The sequence below is a fragment of the Papaver somniferum genome, chromosome 2 (genome assembly GCF_003573695.1).
Source record: "Papaver somniferum cultivar HN1 chromosome 2, ASM357369v1, whole genome shotgun sequence".
Classification (NCBI taxonomy): Eukaryota; Viridiplantae; Streptophyta; class Magnoliopsida; order Ranunculales; family Papaveraceae; genus Papaver; species Papaver somniferum.
In genome coordinates, this window is record NC_039359.1 from 153,691,136 (window position 1) to 153,706,959 (window position 15,824).

The window sequence follows — 15,824 nt, forward strand, 5'->3', positions numbered from 1 at the left end:
TCTTAAGATTCCCTTATAAGTAGTTATGGAATTCGAAGGTGCCTTTGAAAGAATGTTTCTTACCTTGAACTTTATGTCTTAGTGGAACTCTAAAAACTGTTAAGAGTCGATTTGGTTTAAGGAGCGAACTATTTCTCTGCCAAAGTAGAAGTAAATGAGTGTATTTTCCTTCATCAAACTTTTTGTGAGAGCATTGGTAGGGTCGAACTCACTACTGTTGCTATCTCAAGCTTGTTCTCAAATTTAGCTGATCAAAACTATATCCTAATATCTAGTCTACATTTAGTCAAGTCTCGGATTAGGATAAAGTGTGTCGTTGAGTACCAGAAAAAATTATGTTTTAATGTTTGAAGGTGAACATGAACCTAAGCTTTTGGAGAACTTCATCAACAAAAGGTAAGTGAATACTGAACTACCTATTACTCAAGTTTTCACCTTTATATTTATGGGACTATATCGCATGACTAAAATGGACTTTACATGCACATCATAAATTTCGAGTCAAGTTTATCTTGTTAATTATTCTCGAAACATGTTGACTAGGTTTAAGAACATTTGTTCAAAACTTGATGAATTTGGTTGAAATTAATTTAATATTGTTTATGACCTAAATCGTGATTCAAGTTAATCATTTGAAATAGCCCGAAACAATGATATTTTCATTGATGTTATTTGAAAATATGTTTCAAATTGATTATCATAGAGATATTGAACTACTGAAAATCTAGATACAGGACAGTACGCGTACCAACTTACACAATGACGCACCTGTTATAGATCCGGAACAGTAGTACATGTACCCGGAAAAGTCTATTGACTTTTGGTAACGACTGGCGTAACTTTAGTTCGGCAACGACTTTTGGTACACATACCGAGTATACAAACCCAGAAAATTATCTTGACTCGAGAGCTCAGGATGGCACACATACCTAGTATGCATACAGAAAAAGTTTTGTAGACCCCTGAACTTGTTTTGTCTTAAGGGTATACAAACCCGACACACGTACCATGACAAAATAACTCACGAACTGGAAAGTAAGTACACGTACTTACCCAATAGAATATTTTCATATGCATCAGAATTATGTCTATGAGATAATCGTCTTTTGAACAACTCTTTAAAAACACAGTTAGATATATTTTATCACATTATAACCTATGGTTGTGGCTCAAGATTAAAGTCTTAAAGTGTTATATGAAAATGGTTAAGCTTATAGTTCGTCTGGCTAGCTTCGTATAACCTTTCATAAACAAGTCATTATACGCAGTTCGGTTACGGTTCATCCTAAACAGAGTGAATGTTTTGTTGTGTTAATCTCTAATCAAAGATTCATCTGTCGGTGGATATTGATTGCTTGATTCCAAATATACCTTGGCTTAAATTTAAAGAAAACTTTGATTTTGAAAGTCTATATATACAGAGAACCTCAAGAAACTGGGATCTTTGAACACCCCCCCCCCCCCGAAAGTTTATTGTGTATCCTAGTTATAAACTAGGGTCGTCCTCTCCTTTAAACCTTTTAGGTTTAGCGAATATAAAGACTTCTCTTAGGTGTTCGTGAAGCCAAGTCCAACTATCTTTATCTTGATAGTTTTTGTATCCTGATTTTACTACTAATTATTGAGTCTCACTCCGATCAGGCAAGATAGATAGAAATCGCAAAGTTTCTTCGTTTCAGACGTTGTGATACCACAAGTATATTCCTCTATAGCGATTCTTTTTTGAAATTGGAATAGGTTTTACTTGTGCGATGTATAATGATAAAGGCTACTCTTCGGGAGTCGTAAGTACCGAGTTTTGAGGTTTACTAGACTTTGTCTATTGCAAACTCTTTCCTATCTCACCTTGTGAAAAGACAAGGGTATCAAAATATACCCCAATCTAAAAAAAAATCCTCCTATAAGTCCTTTCTCTGAAAATGATTGTCTATGGACTGAGTCGAGACAATGCAACAAATCGGTATTCACACTTTGTGTGATCGTCTATTGATACAAGATCGAGATAATACAACAACAAAGTATGATTACTTGATAATAGGTTCGGACTTAACCAAAAACTATATGATTGTTTATCAAGTAATAAGGAATTAACGTCTGTGTATTTTATTTTTAATTATAATAAAACAATTATAATTGCGGAAATTGGAAAATAAAAGACGCGCAAGATTTTGTTATCGAGGAAACCGGAAATGCAGAAAAACCCCGGGACCTTGTCTAGAATTGAATAATCTCATAATTAAGTCGTTATACAAAATCTAAACCAACTTCGTGTAGTTGAGACCAAGAAACTAAACATATAGTTCACCTAGTTCCCTCAGTATCCCTGCGCCTCCAACTTGCAAATAAGTCACGCACTTGGAACAACTCCTTTGGTTCGTATTCCAAACAGTAAAGGAACAACAAATCTGTTCGGTAACAACTCTTTTCAATCAACGTGGTATGAGTTTGACAAAATGGTCTTCCGTTTAACCATTAAACTCCTTTTTCGGGTTTTTAGACCAATCTAAATAACAACTACCAAAGTAACTGAGTTTAGACTATGCAATCAATAATAGGATCTGATCAAAATAATAAGTATTGATACCGATATGCACAACTAATCAATACACTCTATCACAAAGATAAACCGATTATAGGTGGATCCCCAGCCGATCAAGTTTTGTGCACATCAAAGATTATGAACCCAATGTGAAATCTTCTTGTCTTCAAATCTTCTTAGATCTTCAATTAAAACAACACAACTTGAATCTCTTATGATCAATCACACACAGAACAGAGTCTGTTAACAGTGGATTATCACAAGATGTCTTTAGATATACAAACAGTTCTAAAGATCCCCGTCCACACTTCGATCTAGTTTAATTTGAATGAATCTTGTATCATGAGACAAGATTCTCAAGCATAAAAAAACTAGGTGCAATCAAAGTTCAACAACCGTTAATAAAATCAAGCGAAAGCTAATAATAAACTACAATTATCTATTTTCCAACCAACGGTACTCGTAGAGCTTCCCAATCCCAAAAAAATTCTTTAAAACGAGCGGTCGTAATAGATTTCGCATAATTAGGTTATTTTCCTTTCCGAATAGACGGCTCCACCAGTAACAACACACAACTAGGTAGTTTTGCTGGCTCTGAGGATTAGTTTGCTCGAAATGCAAACTTCAGTATTTATATACAAAGGAAGTTTGTACACCAAGAAATTTTCAAAACCGAATATTCTCAAAAATATGCAATAAACACCGAATCTTTTTTTTTCTTCCATTCTATTCGTTTAATCAACGATTAATCATCGATTCCAAAAAAAATTGTCGTCGATTAAACTCCTAGTATAAAAGCATGAAAGAAAAGGAAAAATTAGGTCAGTCTTCGTCGAATCAACCTCCTATTGAAGTAGAGAAACCAACTTCAACTAATGAAGTGGTAAGTGAAGATGAAGAGGAATTGAATGAAGGAGATGCACCAGCCTCCCAGACTCCTGAGATGACAGCAATAAGGTATGAATCGAAATACCCACTCTTTATTTAAGATTTTTATCGATCTTTCATTAAGTTTCTAAGATTTTAGGTCTGAAAAAACAGTTTAAGAAATTGTTTACGGCTGGGAGTTCTTTGATTCCCAGCCGTAAATATGTATCACGATTGGGATATGTTGGTTTCCAAGCCGTTTATATGTATCACGGTTGGGAGATCTAAGAACTCCCAGCCGTTTATATTGTCACGGTTGGGAAATTTCAGAATACCCAGCCGTAAATTAGTCGATGCATACGAGATTGAATAATCCCATCCGCAAAAACTTAATCACGGCTGGGATTTTCCTAGCCGTATATATCTCTGTGTTCGAATTCATGTTTCAGCGGTAGTGGTTACGTCTAGGTTTTTCTGTCTGTAATTTATTTTCCCAACCGTGTATGTTAGTTACCTAGACGATTATGTAAGGAGGCTAGGTTTTCCTATCCGTAATATGAGTAAGCAATGAGAAAAGAAAACTCCCCAGCCGTTATTGGTTTTACGGCTTGGTCGATAAATCAAAATCCCATCCGTTATTTTTGTTGCGGTGGGAATTTTCACTTTTCTTAGACGTTTTTTGATTACTTCTTAGTCGATTGATAATTAACCCATCCGTAATTGTATTTTCATCTGGAATTATTCATACATCCTAGCCGTTTTTATGCTGTCGGCTGGGTTTTGTCAAGATTTCCCAGTCGTTGTGACTTATCTTATCTGGTTTGTATTTAAACAGAAAAGAAAAGATGAAGAAAAGATCAATAGAAGTAACACCTTCTAGTGATCCTACTCCGCAACCTCATCACGAAAAACCATTGGGTGCAAACGCAAGGAATACAACTGAAGTTGGAGTTGGTGGAGTAAGTGAATGTGTGCTTGTTGTTAGTGAAGTAAATGAAGGTGGAGTTTCAGGAGGAAATGATGGTCTTTCTGTTACTGGAGGAAATGAGGGTGAAGTTTCTTTAGGAAATCAAGGTGAAGTTGTTTTAGGAAATAAAGGTAGAGTTGTTGTAGGAAATCAAGGTGTAGATGCTGTTGTTGTAGGAAATAAAGGTGTAGATGTTGTTGTTGTAGGAAATGAAGGTGGACTTGCTGTTACTGAAGTTTCCACTTCTAGTTCTTCTCTTGATCAAGGTGTAGTTGTTAATGAAGTTGGAACTTCTAGTGGTGCTGCTCTTGATAAAGGTAAATCATTGGTTGAGGAGGACAAGAAGGATGGAAAGAAGAAGTATCCACCAAAGGATAATGCAAGATATATCATTGATGTTATGGAGTTTTTACCTAAAAAGAAGAACGGGAGACCTTGGGGTGCTCCAGGAGATCCTTCCGTCTTGATTGGTTACGAGTCATCATGGGCTGCTTGAGTCTCTGTCGCAAAGGTAATAAATCAAACTTAATATATGTTATTTTCATTTTATTATGGATATTTAATTGTAATATCCACAATTTTATATTATTTGTAGTTTCCCAATAAAGCAGTTCCTAAACTAAAGCACCAACAACCAACATTTTGGTCGTTTGAGGGTGAGCATCCAGATGTGGTAGCTTTGGTAAAAGCTTCGGGGTTGTGGTGTAGAATCGAGGCGCTGCAGAAGTCGTATGATGTTGTGACTGTTCGTAATTTTAGAGAAAGATTCTGCCCCGAAACCATGACTTTCCAACTCCCATTCGGCGAGATGACCATGACTCCGGATGATACAAAGGCAATCACCGGTATTGCTTTGGAAGGAAAGGCTGTGTTTGAGGGTTTCAAAAATTCTCTACCTTACGATGAGCTTTATGTCTTGGATAAACACTGTCTTGGATGGAGCAAAGATCAAAAGGAAGAAGAGTTTGAGATTGATTATGGAGACGCGCCCAGAGCTAAAAGGAGACTTCAAGAATTGGGTGAACGTCGTGAAACAATTAATATGTCAAGGAAGAATAACCTGGTTCATCTGAGGGAGCAGTTTGAGCATTCTGACCGTAAGACCAAGAATTGAGAGATCGTGATGGACGCAGAAAGAGATAGACATACGGCTATAGCTTACTTGTTGCACGCTCTTGGGACCGTCTTTTTTCCCGATTTCTCAGGAAATAAGGTAAATGCTTGTTATTTGCATTGGTTGAAGACTTTCTATATCGATCCGCAAACAAACGAGGTTCCTAGGTACTCGTGGGCCGCCCTCCTTGCTAGTGTGTTGGAAGTCCTTTGCAAAGCTTCTAGGTGGAACATAACACAAATTACGGGATGTGTTGCTCTTATCCAGGTATATTTTTGTGTTAATATAACAAATGTTGGTTTATTTTACTTTTATGTATTGGTTTGTATGTATAATTGATCAATTTTTGTTCCTTAGTCATGGGTTTACGACCATTTTAAATCCTTGAGTCCTACTCGGGATAAAAAAAATGGCCTCTAGAGAAACCTACAGGAGAAAGATACCCCTTTAACGGGATCCAACACAAGGATAAAGAGAATGAAATGGTCGAAATGAGGAGAAAATTGGATGCTTTGGCAATTTATGATGTGGTGTTTGATCCATATTTGAAACTTGATGAGGATGGAGATAAGGAATTTGGTGATAGAGTATTTTTAATGTGACAACTTATATAAGACCTTTGTTTCATTCAAACGGGTTCGTCATTTTGGATCCTCGTAGAACGCTCCGCCAAATTGGTATTGTCCAGAAAATTGTACCTCAAGAATCTCGTTTTCCACTGAGCGTAGCTAACTCCATGTTTAAGGAAAAGGATGCCAAATTGAACTATGCAACAACAATAGCTTCGTCGATCGATGATTGGAATGCTTGTTCCCAACCGGCAAACCAAATGAGTAGAAGCGGGATTCAAACTTCTCAAGGGACTTCCGAAGCGGATGCTAATTACATAGGATGGTATCAAGAGTGGGATCATCCTTATGTGGAAAATATGGATCCAGAGACGCGGAGTTATTTGAAGAAAGCAGCGAAAGAGAGTTCAAAATCAGCAGAAGAGATAAATGAACAAACCAAATGGGAGAAGATGGTGGTACGTAAACCACTAATTATGTTTATTAATGTTTTTTTTTTGGTTGATTAGCTATGAATAATTACAGTAAGTGTATTTGATATTAAAATAGGTTGAACGAGTTAATTGGGTGGTCAAGGGCATGAGTCGTATGATTGATTTGGGAGAGAAGTTAACCGTCCATGAACAAAGATTACTTCGGAATCGAGTCCAAGGCATAATAATCCCTGAGAAAGGAGGTTTATATGCTCAAGAAGATGACCGATCAAGGAGACTAAGAGGGATAGGTATCCTTCTTCTAGCGACGACTCGGATACTCCCCAACGTGAGCAAGCTCCATCAAAGCAAGGAAAAAGCGGTCGAGGTGAAAAAGGAGGTCGCGTTGGAACAAGTGCTAAAGGTGGAACAAGTGCTCGAGGTGGAAAAAACGGAGGCCGTGCTGGAACAAGTACTGCTCGAGGTGGAACAAGTGTTCTAGGTGGACGTGGTGGAGGTAAAAAGACTCCAACTCAAGATGGCAAGGGAAAATGAGGTAAAAAGGCTAGGGTTGTAGAACAAGTTGTTGAACCGGATCCAGAGGACGATTTGGATTCGTTTTTGCGAGAGTCTATCGGGGAGGAATCAAGTGAATGCCAATATACTACAAGTTGTTACGTTTTAGTATTTTACTAGGTCTCAACCCGTGCCGTAACGGAACAGGTAAGGATATGTGTTTCAAATGTATCCATTGATTCATATATGTTGTAATTGTCTGAGAATAATCGAACCGATCGATACAAGTCTAAATGTTTTGAGGAGTTGGTTAATAAACATGTCCTTATCCTCAAATATTTTAATATTGCGTATGTAAGTCATATTTGGGACAAACATAGTTAATCGTGAGAGTAAATCCTATGGGAAGTAAAACATTACTTCGTTCACCACTTCAAAAAAATATCATCAAAGGTCATTCACCGAACTTGTAACAAAACAAAAAACACCTAAAATTACTTTAAAATCAATTAGATTAATCTTGCAAAATCTATTAGCTTTAGAAATTAATTTTTCTCTTTGATATATATTGTTGGGTTCCCAATTTACATAGATTTCTGTTTATTCATTTTCCTAAAATTTGTAATAATATTTAACTCTTGATCCATTTCTTTTGTCTATTTACCTATTATCATGAACTATTTCTCAAGCATGCATAATTCCAGGAGGTTGGGAGAAATGAAAAAATAGAAATCATGACAAAAAGGGGGAATAAAGAGAGATATGAGAAGTGAATCGATTACAATTAATTCACGGGTAGCCTTGCATAATCCCATCAAGTAGGGGAGAAATAATGACAAAAACAGAAACCATGACAAAAAGGGGGAATAAACAGAGATGTGAGAAACTGAACCGATTACAATTAATTCGCGTGTAGCCTTGTGTTTGGTCAATTTTTTTATAGGTTTCATTTTTCTTCCTGGCCCCTACCCGGAAAATCTTAAAATCACAGCATCTTTTTTTTTTGGAAAAATCTTGCCTTTAAAATTTGTTTTATTTTTAAAAAAAAAAGTAATTTGAAAACTAAAATCAAATTAAAACAAAACAAATAAAAATTAATTAAGGGTGACTAAATAATTTACCTTGTAGGATCAGAATCTCGCAACAATAATATCTTAGCGAAATTATCAACAACACAACACAACAGGGTCGCAGAACAATTTTAGAAATGATGTAATAAACGACATCAACTAAAATCATGAGAAAGATATGATGATCCTGCGAAAATTAGAGAGTTTGCGAGATTAACATTTGTAAGGTTGCGAGAATGTCGCAAGCCATATCCGAAAACAAAGGACAGATTAGCTGTCATCCACTATGTATTTCCTTATAAATAGTTGTTCAACTGAGAAGAAAAGGGAGAGATCTTTTTTGAGTAAGAAATAAGTAAATAGGAGAGAGAAAGTCTAGAGCAGAGGTTACTCTTGATTCTTTTATCTTTTCTTGTAATAATATTCAAAGATTCATCAATAAAATTAAGATTGAAAACCTAAAAATGAGTTGAGTATTAATGAAATCATATGAGGGGTGTAGTGTAGGATTTCCTGCAACTACATAATGGCGCTAGAAACAGGGACTTGAAGATCGAAAGTTGAAGATTATTGTTGAGATTGTTCAAATCAAGAAAGTGATTAAATAAATCAGTGAACCAGTTAAAAGAAAAATGATTAGAATCAATGAAGATGACAAAAGATTGGAGTGTAATATGATAACAAAAACAATGGTTAATAAATTCCATGAAAACATCAAAGGAAGAATTCATAAACGAAATTTTGAAGGAAGGAAAGTTATGGTGGTAGAAAAGACATCACCCTTGAAAAATTGGGAAAAACAAAAACTCACATTCATGGCGGCAGAAATACCAAAAGAAAATTTGAAACACACATCTCCATTGGTTATTACAGTGCCTATTACGCGAAAAGAGAAGGAGACAACAACAAAATCCACGGGAGAATGTATATTGAACAGAGCTTTAATCGATACAAGAAGTTCAGCGGAGATAATATTATATCATGCATTCAGGGGAATGGGATTTAAAGATGAAGAAATGTCCAATTCAACATATTTTGTTCATGGCTTTGGAAAATCTACAACAAAACCTAAAGATGAAATAATAGTACGAATTCCACTAGGAGAGATCGAAACACATGTAACACTATGCGTGGTGGATATGGAATCACCATATAATATGTTGCTAGGAAGACCATGGATACATGCGATAAAAGCTGTAGTATCAACGTTGCATCAATGTATCAAATTCCCCATACTAAATGAAATAGGAGAAATCAGAGGAGACGTTGATAATGCGAAATTATGTCATCAAATTGAAGTAAAGCATTATGAAGGACAAGCAAAAAGGAAAATTTTTTGTAGAAAGTTGGCGAAGGAGGCAAAGAAAGAAGAAGAATTTAGAGTATGCATGATCAGGGCAAAAAAAGGCAAGGGAATACCCAGCGAAATTTCGGAAGAAGGAGAAGGACCTGTGAAAACAATAAAAGAACCAACACCAATGGGAGAATCCGAGTCCAGTTACACTGCCGCAGATTCAACAAAAGAAGTAAACGTTGGGACTATGGAAGAACCTCTAATATTGAGAATTGGAACCAAGATGGATGTAGAAGAAGAAGAAAGAACTGTTAACCTTTTGCGAGAATATAAAGATGTTTTCGCAGGAAACATGGATGAGATACCGGGAATAGATCCATCAATTGCATGCCACAAGTTGGAGATTAACAAAAATGTGAGACCATTTAAACAAAGAATAAGAAAAATTGCAACAACTTACCATTCCCAAATAGAAGAAGAACTACAGAAAATACTTGATGCGGGAATCATAAGAGAAGCTAAATACCCAGAATGGATAGCGAATATGGTCATTGTCCCAAAGAAAAACAAAGGAATCAGGATTTGCATAGATTTCATTGATTTAAACAAAGCTTGCCCCAAAGATAGTTTTCCGTCACCAGACATTCCTCAAATGGTGGAATCCGCAGCGGGAAATGATAGAGTATCGTCTTTAGATGGGTACAAAGGGTATAACCAAATCTCTCTCGCTGAAGAAGATCAAGAACATACTGCTTTCTTCGCCCCTAGAGGTTTATATTGTTACACGAAAATGCCATTTGGTTTGCGAAATGCGGGAGCGACATACCAAATAATGGTAGAGAAGGTGTTCGCAAAATGGATACACAAAACATTAGAAGTATACGTGGATGACATGTTAGTAAAGAGTAAAGAAACTAAAGACCATGTACAAGACCTGAGGGGGATTTTTGAACAAATGCGGCAGTATAACATTAAACTGAATCCCGAGAAGTGTACTATTGGAGTTGCATCGGGAAAAGTTTTAGGCTACATTGTATCAAAGGAAGGAATACAGGTTGATCCAGAAAAAGTGCAAGCAGTTCGTGACATGCCAACACCAGCAACAACAAAAGATGTAAAAAATTTGAATGGGCTTCTAGCTTCGCTGGGGAGATTCATTTCACGATCATCAGACAAATGCAAATATTTTTTCGATATACTCAAGAAGGGTGCGAAATTTAAATGGACTGATGAATGTGAAAAAGCTTTTCAAGGAATCAAAGAACATCTTATGAATACAACTATTTTACAAAAAGAAGAATTAAGAGAAGAATTAATGATCTATCTTGCGACGACGTCGCATGCATTAAGTGATGTGTTATTTCGAATAGACGCAGGAGTGGAGAAACCCATTTATTACATTAGCAAAACTTTTAAGACTGCCGAGAAGAATTACTCAAATATTGAGAAGTTGATCTTAGCATTAGTTTATGCATCATTTAAGCTCCGCATATATTTTCAAGCGCACAAGATAAAGGTATTAACAAAAGTACCAATTGAATCAGTGATGAAGAATTCTAAAAGATCATGAAGAGTGAGAGACGGAATGCACAAGTAGGCCACTTTGATATTAAATATGAAATTTTGTCTTCCCCAAAATCACAAGTTGTTGCAGATTTCTTGGCAGAATTTCCTTTAGAAGAAGATGAAGCGGTAGAAGAAATGATGGATATAGAAGAAGAACACGGAGATCCAAAAGATTTATTAACGGAACCAAATATATGGGAGATATTGGTAGATGGATCATCAAATGGAGAAGGAAATGGAGTTGGAATTGTTTTAATTTCGCCAGAAGGAATAAATATGGCTTTTTCATTCAGATTGGAATTCGCATCCAGTAATAATGAAACAGAGTATGAAGCTGTGATACATGCCTTAAAATTCGCAATAGAAATGAAACTAGAAAATGCAAGGATCACTAGCGATTCGCAGTATGGGCTTATAATACAACTAGAAGAGAAGCTACTAGAATGTCACCTTTTTGTTTAACATACGGAGTTGAAGCGGTGTTACCAACAGAAGTCGTTATTCTGACAACAAAAAGAGAATCTTGGGAGAAAAATCTTAGTGAAGGTTTGATCTTAAATAAATGATGAATTAGAAGAAAGAAGAGAAAAATCTTTACAACATATTAAGAATTATCAGTGAAAATTAGCACGAGAATATAATAAACGTGTCAAAGTACTCGAATTCCAACCAGGAGATTTAATTCTGCGAGAGACACCAATATATCAGCGAGAAAATGGTGGAAAATTAGCGAAAAATGGGATGAACCTTACATCATTAAGAGATAGTTGGAACATGAGCTTATAGATTAATGGATCCAGAAGGTAGAGATGTTGGTCATAGACTTGACAGACCATGGAACAGGTTGTACTTAAAAAGATATTATCAGTAAGAAACTTTGAGAAGTTATGGATTCTGAAAGAATAATTTCAAGATTATTCATATCAAAACAAGATCATGAAGTGCGAAATTTTCGCAGAGATAATCACAGAACAATGACATAAAAGAAAGGGCTGAACCTTTATGGCGTACACCCTAGTTCGCGAATAAAATTTCGCAAGAGGAAAATGTAAGACCTAAAGTACGTCATATTAGGGGGTACCTGTTGCATGGAGATTTGGGGTCAATAAAGCCCATCCGGGAGAGGCACCTTGGATTCTCAACTTAAACATATGATTTAGGTTGGACGACTAAGGTAATAAGGACTCTCCCAAGGAGTGCAAAATCTGATCAAGGCGCCGAGGTACACGGTTGAGTCAAGAGTGCCAGGGGCTTTTGAAGCGCACCTTGCCATTCTTGACAAGTCTTGTCTTATACTGCACTCGGCCCGAAGAAAACCCCACTTAGGGTGCAGTCTCGTAACCATAAGCCCTATAGGTAAAAGGGATAAGAGGCTGCAAAAACAACTGGTTGTTGTTAAGACTGGATGGTAGGAGCTAACCTTGTATGGTAGAAGTACGCCTCCTTGAAGGGGCAACCAGGGGGAGATAAGGGTGGCACCCTCCATTAGGGAGCTGATAAGTGTCTTAAGATGCAAATGTCATGAGGATTTTTATTCGCAAGGGTATTAAGTCTTGTCATATTTTTGCAACAATCCTGAAGAGCCAATAATACAAAAGAAAAAGATAAAACGAAATCAATGGGTTTTCGCATGAAAGTGCGAAGATGTCCTGCAATTTCGTCGCAAGACGGAAATGTCATGGGGCTTTATTTTCGCAAGATATAAGAGATAGACTTTTGAGTGATAGATAAGATCAAGTCTCCACATACCTTGTTTTTGATGAAGTTACATGGTTCCTTGAGTAGATCTTCGTCGTTGTATGATGAATCTCCATGAATTTCTTGAGCTCAACTACACTTTTTTGTCCTAGTCCGAGACTTAGCTATGTAGACTAGAAATCAAGACTCATAGTTTTGATCACTAACATTGACAAACATGCTTGAGATAGCAACGCATGCGAGTTCGACCGAGCTATGCTCTAAGAATCTCCCCCTTTGTCAATTTTAGTGACAAAACTATTAATACATATGGAATACAAAAAAATAAACTTTAGTGGTTCCTATTCCATAGTCTAATCTTCAACGTTCCATGAAATCTTCGTTCTTCCAAGTACTCCAATGATCCCAAAGGTTGTAAGTTTAGCATCACTGTTGTTGAAGATCCGTTGCTATAACAATGAGAGAAATCGAGATTCCCGATCATCATTATACAGTGACATAGTGTTATTATGTAACATCAAAGTCCAATTGCATCACGACTTTAACAATAATACTACGGTGATATGTATCACTCCCCCTTAGTCAATACTCCATCTCACATGGAAACCACTCCCCATTACACAATGATCCGAAAACCATATGTATATGTAGTGGAACTACACATTAATTCTCCCCCTTTTTGTCAATAAAATTGGCAAAGGTACAAGAACGGGTTCCTAATGAAACTTCCGAGAAGAGACGTTCATAGACTAAAAGAAGAAATACATACCAACTTAATTTAGATGCAATCATAAATCCGAAGCTAAATGCATTCATCAAGGAGTTTTAAGATACAAGATAACCCCTATAAAATTCCACAGCTGCACACCCCGCAAGATGTTACCATTAAGCACAAGTTCAAAAGAACTCTCCCCCATTTGATGTCATTCCCGAGAGAACAACAAGAGCGACCTTAATTTCGAAAGAAAATAAGGATTTTTAATTGGACACCAAAAACCATAGGAAAATGATTTTCTATATCAAAACTCAATCAAATTAATCACAAGTAAACCCATGATTAATTTAATTGGAATACGCAACTAAATGAAACCACAAAAGTAATCTATTTAATTGATTGTGATCAACATAAGTAAACTTACGGAGCTACGACTAAGGTAATCATACGGAGATGACTAACTTAATCTTTCACATACTCAACATAAGGAAAACCTTACGGAATATACGACTACATCAACCAATAGAACATAGTTAGTATGGCCGTTCATATACTCAACACAAGAACTTGTGGAATATATGAAAACTCAACTAGACTAATTACAAAAGAACCCATAATTAATCTAATTGGAATACAAACAACCAAAATAATCACGAAGGTAATCAATTTAATTGTCAAAAAATTTTCTCGACAAAAGAAGACTTTCGGAGCAAATAACTAAATAACCAACCAAGATGATTAATTTAGTTCATAATGCTCAACATATAGAATCTTATGGAACAACCAACAAAGCTAATCAAAAATTAATCAACTTAGTTGTATCGTGCTCAACATAAGACACATTACGGAGCCTCACAGTATTACATAAAATATGGATCAATGAAGATAAATATTGTGGTATACACAAGGATTCATTCTATCTTCCATCACTATTCGCATAACGACATTCAATAGCCACAATCCTTGCAAACAAAAGATTTTAACCTATCTTCCGTCAAAGATTGGCAATATATGCTTAACTTTTGTAATTGTCAAAAGTCCATTCATTCTTTAACCAATACATGAATATCGATCATAAACGACTTTACTTTTGACAAAGTATGGGACAAACATAGTTCACGGACGTAAACACACCATAACAAGTTGCAATATAACAAATCATAAAGTTTAGATACTGCAAAAACATCATCCTCCAAATATTTTTAGAATTTAAACCAATAAATCTAAAAACATGAAGATGAAACCGTTGGACATAGCAATGTGAAATCATAATAAAGGCTATTCCAGACTCTAGTAATCCTTCTCAAAAATAAGAATAAATTCTCATAAGAAGTTTCCTAGGCAACAAGACAGACTCGTAATGCACATACAAGATGATTTGTCCTTATAGGGTAGAATCAATCTTTTTCGCATGGATTTAAACCAAGAATATCTACCAAAGGCGTATAAAAATATTTTCACAAAGAAGAACATACAAAGTCACGAACGACCATGCACCGTAGTTCACAAAGGATGATTGTGAACATTCAAGAATCCCATAGCAATGCGTACTAATTTCCATTCTTGAACTTCCTTCTTTATGATTCACACACAACATTCTAGTAAAAGCTACAAATTAGCTTAGAATAGTATTACTCCAAGAATCCAAGTGCCCAAGTCCAAGAGAAGTGGAACAAGTGCGACGAAATGGAGAAAAACACTCAAAAAAAAGAGACAGGACAAATACCAATCTTAACTCATACAAAATCAATAATTCTAATCTCCATTTTGAGGAGAATTCAAAGAGGAAGAGAATGCAAAAAGAATGAGTTCATTCCGAGTTTGGACGAAGAAGTTACGACCAAGACAAGTTTACCGAATATCGACGTCAAGTATGCATACGGGTTTGCAAACGAATTATCATGACAAAAAAAGTTTGCAGACTTGGTTTGCGAACTTAAACCCCTGGATTTTGATTTTAAATGATGGTATGCATCCCTGGAATGTGTACCATGAAGTCCAAACATCCCGAACAGCTATTTTCAAACCTAAACATATAAGAACCTTAAACACGGATCAAGTTAGGTAGAAATGAACGATAAGCAAGGTACATGGATCATAATAAGTACTTAAGCAAGTACAAACACAAATATTTCTCAAGTTTATAGACATACCTTTTTATAAGAATTCAATCGAATTCTACAGCCTTACTGAACACAATCTGTGTGCCCCAGTTCTCGTGCTTCCTTTACCGTAACAGGGCATTCCTTGGTGAGGATGCACTTTCAACACAAACAAGTTGTGTTGAGATGAACATTGTCTTGCTCACCATGGCACCAAGAGAGAGTTGCTGGAACTGTTTTTATAAGTCTATCAAAGAACTTCAAGAGAACCCAAAAGGATTTGTGTTTCTGATTTCTTGTTTTCCAACCTATAAAAAACAGTTTCTGCAGATAGTTTTTAGTACTGCGAGGGGAAACTCTTTTGATAAACAGAGACATCCTAGCTTCTTCATAA